Below are 6,020 nucleotides of genomic sequence, written 5' to 3' on the forward strand. Positions count from 1 at the left end.
TTTCCTATCCGCCAACCAGTTTTTTATCCATGTGAGTATATCACCCTGATTCCATGGCTCACAATTTTTCAAAATAGACGTTCATGCAGAACCTTGTTGAACATTTTGTCTATCTGCCCATTTACTCCTTCGAAGAAGTGCAGTAAGTTTGTCAAGCAAGATCTTCCTTTGCTGAAATCGTGCTGGCTGGTCCTCATCAGTTTGTGTCTGTCAAGGTGATCGATGATGCTGTCCTTTATCAGTACCTCTACCATATTTCCCAGTACTGAAGTCAGACTCACTGGTCTGTAGTTTCCCGGATCTCCCTTCAAACCTTTCTTGAAGATCGGCGCAACAATCGCCACTTTCCAGTCTTCCGGAATATTTCCTGATTTGATCGACAGATTGACTATTAGTTGGAGCAGTTCAGCTATAACCCCTTTCAGTTCCTTGATTACCCTCGGGTGGATGCCGTCTGTATCATTCTCTACTGTCTGCCATTCAGTATCGGCAAACTCTCGCTACTCCCCCAGTTTCATACATCTGTTGTGTCCCCTATCTCTTTTCCTTCTAGCATGTCCCCTTTCTCTTCCCCCTTCCATCATCTCCCATTTATATCTTCCCACCATTCTCTCCCTTCTTACATCCAGTATCTGCTATCTCTTCCTTCTATAAAGCATCTTCCCCCTCTCTTTCCACCCAGTGTCTTGCTCTCTCTCACTTCTTTCCTATCTCTTTCATCCAGGCCCCTGTCTTCCTTCTATACAGCTTCTTCCCCTGCCCTCAATATTTCCCTCCACTCTGTATCTTTCCTTCCATACATTTACCTCCTTCTATCACCTTCCACCTCTGTCTCTTACTCACACCATCTGCCCTCTTTTTCTCCCCTCTTCTATAAAGCATCTGCCCCTCTCTCCCTTTCCATCCAGTGGCTTCTCTCATCTCTTTCCCCTTTCATCACATCTGCCTCCTGTCTCTTCTTTACCCCGGCTGCTGCTTCTTGTGACTTCCCCTCCTCTCTCCCAAAACCACCCCAACCATTGATGCTGCTTCTCTAAATGAGCAGCAGCAAAATAGCCTACCTCATTCTTCTGGGTCCACACTTGCAGCTCAGTCTGCACAGCTGTTGATTAAGCCCTTCCAATGTTTTCTTCCAGTTCTGGGGCACAGCCAGCCACTGATCAGATGTACACAAGAAGTTGCCTCCGCTGGGTCAGACCAGGGGTCCATCGCGCCCAGCAGTCTGCTCCCACGGCAGCCCATCAGGTCCATGACTTGTAAGTGATCCTTTGTCTAAAACCTTTCAATCCCCATTTTTCTTCTACCTTTACCCTTCCATAATCCTATCTCTACCTCTATCTATATCCCTCAATCCCCGTATCTTTCAGGAACTTGTCCATTCCCTCTTTGAATCCCCTTAGTGTACTCTGTCCTATCACATCCTCAGGAAGTGCATTCCAGGTGTTTACCACCCTCTGAGTGAAGAAAAATTTCCTAACATTGGTTCTAAACCTGTCCCCTTTCAATTTCTCCGAGTGCCCCCTTGTTCTTGTAGTTCCCAAAAGGCTGAAGAATCTGTCCTTTTCCACCTTCTCTATGCCCTTCATAATCTTGTAAGTGTCTATCATGTCTCCTCTGAGTCTCCGCTTCTCCAGGGTGAAGATCCCCAGCCTTTCTAGCCTGTCTGCGTATGAAAGGTTTTCCATACCTTTTATCATTCTTGTCGTTCTTCTCTGAACCCTCTCAAGTATCTCCATGTCCTTATTTAGGTACGGCGACCAATATTGGGCACAGTATTCCAGATGCGGGTGCACCATCGCGTGATACAGCGGTATGATGACTTCCTTCGTTCTGGTTGTAATACCCTTCTTAATAATACCCAATATTCTGTTTGCTCTCTTTGAGGCTGCTGCACATTGTGTTGTTGACTTCATTGTTGTGTCCACCAGCACACCCAAGTCCTTTTCAAGGTTACTTGCCTCTAGTACTAATCCCCCCATTTGGAAGCTGAACATCGGGTTCTTTTTCCCTATATGCATGACCTTGCATTTCCCTACATTGAAGTTCATTTGCCATTTATTTGCCCACTCCTCCAGTTTGTTCAGGTCCCTTTGTAGGTCCTCACATTCTTCCACAGTTCTAACCCTGCTACAAAGTTTAGTGTTATCCGCAAATTTTATAACTTCACACTTCGTCCCCGTTTCTAGGTCATTGCTAAATATATTGAACAGCAGCGGTCTGAGTACCAACCCCTACGGAACTCCGCTCGTGACCCTCCTCCAGTCCAAGTAGAGGCCCTTCACTCCAACCATTTGCTTCCTGCCTGCCAACCAGTATTTAACCCATCTATGTATGTTCCCTTCCACCCCGTGGTTCCACAGCTTCCTAAGTAGCCGCTCATGGGGTACCTTGTCAAAGACTTTTTGGAAGTCAAGATAAATGATGTCTATGGGTTCCCCTTTGTCCATCTGGCTGTTTACCCCCTCAAAGAAGTGCAGTAAGTTTGTTTGGCACGATCTTCCTTTGCAGAAGCCATGTTGGCTCGCTTTCATTAATCCATTTTTTTCAATGTGCTGTCCTTTATCAGTGCCTCTACCATCTTGCCCGGAACCGATGTCAAACTTACCAGCCTGTAGTTTCCCGGGTCACCTCTCAATCCCTTTTTAAAGATAGGTGTAACATTTGCTATCTTCCAGTCCTCCGGGATCTCGCCAGTTTTCAAGGATAGGTTGCAAATTCGTTGGAGTATTTCCGCTATTTTGTTTCTTAGTTCTTTTAGTACCCTTGGGTGGATTCCATCCGGGCCTGGTGATTTGTCGCTTTTCAATCTATCTACCTGTTGGAGGACATCCTCATGGCTCACCTCTATTGTCGACAGTTTTTCTTCTTGGTCTCCATTGAAGATCTCTTCGGGTTTTGGTACACCGGATGTGTCCTCGCTTGTGAAGACTGACGAGAAGAACTTGTTTAGCTGTCAAAGTTCAAGGTTAACAAAGCAATGGGGCCGGACAACCTGCACCACAGGGTGCTTAGGGAGCTGAGTGATATCTTGGCGGAGCCACTGTCCGCGCTCTTCAACCTCTCCCTTAGTACAGGCAGCGTCCCGTTGGACTGGAGGACGGCTAACGTCATTCCACTCCACAAGAAAGGCTCAAAGATGGAGACAGCAAACTACAGACCAGTGAGTCTAACATCGATAGTGAGCAAACTAATGGAAACTCTAATCAAACACCAATTAGATAAGATCCTGGATGAGGAGAATCTACGGGATCCCCGACAACATGGATTTACTAAGGGGAGATCCTGCCAATCCAACCTGATCAGCTTCTTTGACTGGGTAACGGGGAAGCTGGATATTGGGGAGTCCCTGGACATCGTGTACCTGGACTTTAGCAAAGCATTCGATAGCGTACCACACCGCAGGTTACTGAGCAAGATGAGTTCTATAGGATTAGGTAACACATTGACGAAATGGGTTGGGAGCTGGCTTGGAGGTAGGCTCCAAAGGGTGGTGGTGAACGGCACCCCCTCCGAAATGACGGAGGTGATTAGTGGAGTACCACAGGGCTCAGTCTTGGGCCCAATCCTATTCAACATCTTTATAAGAGACTTGGCAGAAGGGCTTCGAGGTAAAATAACATTATTCGCCGATGACGCCAAACTGAGTAATGTAGTGGGCAAATGCACAACAGACGAATATTCAGTGCCCGACAACATGATGCACGACCTACTCCTACTGGAGCGATGGTCTAGGACATGGCAACTCAACTTCAATGCCAAAAAATGCAAAGTTATGCACCTGGGCAGCCAGAATCCATGCAAGTCTTATACCCTTAATGGCGAGATCCTAACAAAAACGGTAGCAGAACGAGACTTGGGGGTAATCGTCAGTGAGGACATGAAGTCTGCCAATCAAGTGGAGCAGGCTTCGTCCAAGGCAAGACAAATCATGGGCTGCATACGAAGGGGTTTCGTCAGTCGTAAGGCGGAAGTCATTATGCCATTGTATAGATCCATGGTGAGGCCCCACCTGGAATACTGTGTGCAATTCTGGAGGCCGCATTATCGCAAGGATGTGCTGAGACTGGAGTCGGTGCAAAGAATGGCCACCCGGATGGTCTCGGGACTCAAGGATCTACCATACGAAAAACGGCTTGACAAATTACAGCTATACTCGCTCGAGGAGCGCAGAGAGAGGGGGGACATGATCGAGACGTTCAAGTATCTTACGGGCCGCATCGAGGCGGAGGAAGATATCTTCTTTTTCAAGGGTCCCACGACAACAAGAGGGCATCCGTTGAAAATCAGGGGCGGGAAACTACGAGGTGACCCCAGGAAATTCTTTTTCACTGAAAGAGTGGTTGATCGCTGGAATAGTCTTCCACTACAGGTGATTGAGGCCAGCAGCGTGCCTGATTTTAAAGCCAAATGGGATCGGCACATGGGATCTATTCACAGGGCAAAGGTAAGGGAAGGGACATTAAGGTGGGCAGACTAGATGGGCCGTGGGCCCTTATCTGCCGTCTATTTCTATGTTTCTATGTTAACCTATCAGCTACCTCTTTTTCCTCCTTTATCACTCCCTTACTGTCTCCATCATCCAACAGTCCTACTTCTTCCCTCGCCAGTTGCTTCCCTTTAACGCATTTGAAGAATTATTTGAAATTTTTCGCCTCCTTGGCCATTCTTTCTTCGTATTCCCTTTTCGCTCTCCTAATCACTCGATGACATTCTTTTTGGCATTTCCTGTGTTCCTTCCAGTTTTCCCCGGTTTGGTCCTTTTTCTATTTCCGGAACAAATTTTTCTTGTCTCCTATCGCTTTCTTCACTTCATTGGTTATCCATACTGGCTATTTTGTTTGGGTTTTTTTGCACCCTTTTCTAAATCTGGGGATGTTGTCCTTCTTTCACTGTGCTCTTGAATAGGGACCAGGCTTGCTCCATGGTCTCTGTTTTCCTTGAGCTGTTTCTGAGTTTTTTTTTCACCATTACTCTCATAGCATCATAGTTCCCTTTCTTGAAGTTGAGCGTTGTCACTGTGGTTCTCTTCCCTTTTGATGTTCCTACTTCTAATTTGTACTGGATCATGTTGTGATCGCTGTTTCCTAGTGATCCCATTACTTCCACTTCCTTTGCAGGTCTCCCTAGCCCGTTGAGGATTAGGTCGAGAGTGGCCCATTGGTTCCTTGACGAGCTGTTCCATAAAGCAGTCCCTCACAGCCTCTAGGAATTCTGTTTCCCTCGCACAGTTCGAGTTTCCAATACTCCAGTCTATTCCGGGGTAGTTAAAATCCCCAATTACTATCACGTCTCCGTTTTTGCATTCCCGCCTCAATTCTGCTGCCAGTTCTTTGTCATTTGCTTCCGTTTGTCCAGGCAGACGATAGTACAGTCCCAATTTTATGTCAAAACCATTCCTTCCTAGTAATTTAATCCATAATGATTCCAATCCTTCCGCCTTTATTTCCATATCCACTCTGGTTGAGTGAATGGTGTCTTTTATATATAGTGCTATTCCTCCACCCTTCTTGTGAGTCCTGTCTCTTCTATAGAGTTGGTAACCTGGCAGTACTATGTCCCATTTGTTTTCCTAATTCCACCATGTTTCCGTGATTCCAATGATGTCTAGGTCCTCTTTTGGCTGTGACTTCTAGTTCTCCCATTTTGGTCTTTAAGCTCCTCGCATTTGCGTACAAGCAATTTAAGTCCTGGTCTTTTCTTTTCCCTGATGGTTTTCCTTGTGATTTATTCCTCTTGCCATCCCCTTTTTGAGCTGCCAGTCCCTGATTTCTGTCCCTTTCTTCCTCTTTTTTTGGCGCATCTTTTTCGTTCACAACCTGATTTCTTAATTTCTCCTGTTCCTCTAGCTCTTTCTGTTTGCCCTTCTTATTGTTTGCCAGGTTCTCTTGTTCCTGAAGGAGAGTAAGGCAAGCTGTGTTGCCGCCTGCTGCTGCTTGTTTAGAGAAGCAGCATCAGCTGCCGGGATGGTGGTGGGAGGTGGGAAAGTGCTGCTCCTGATGTGCAGCACTTGCTTAAAAACA

The sequence above is a fragment of the Geotrypetes seraphini genome, chromosome 14 (assembly GCF_902459505.1).
Source record: "Geotrypetes seraphini chromosome 14, aGeoSer1.1, whole genome shotgun sequence".
Lineage (NCBI taxonomy): Eukaryota > Metazoa > Chordata > Amphibia > Gymnophiona > Dermophiidae > Geotrypetes > Geotrypetes seraphini.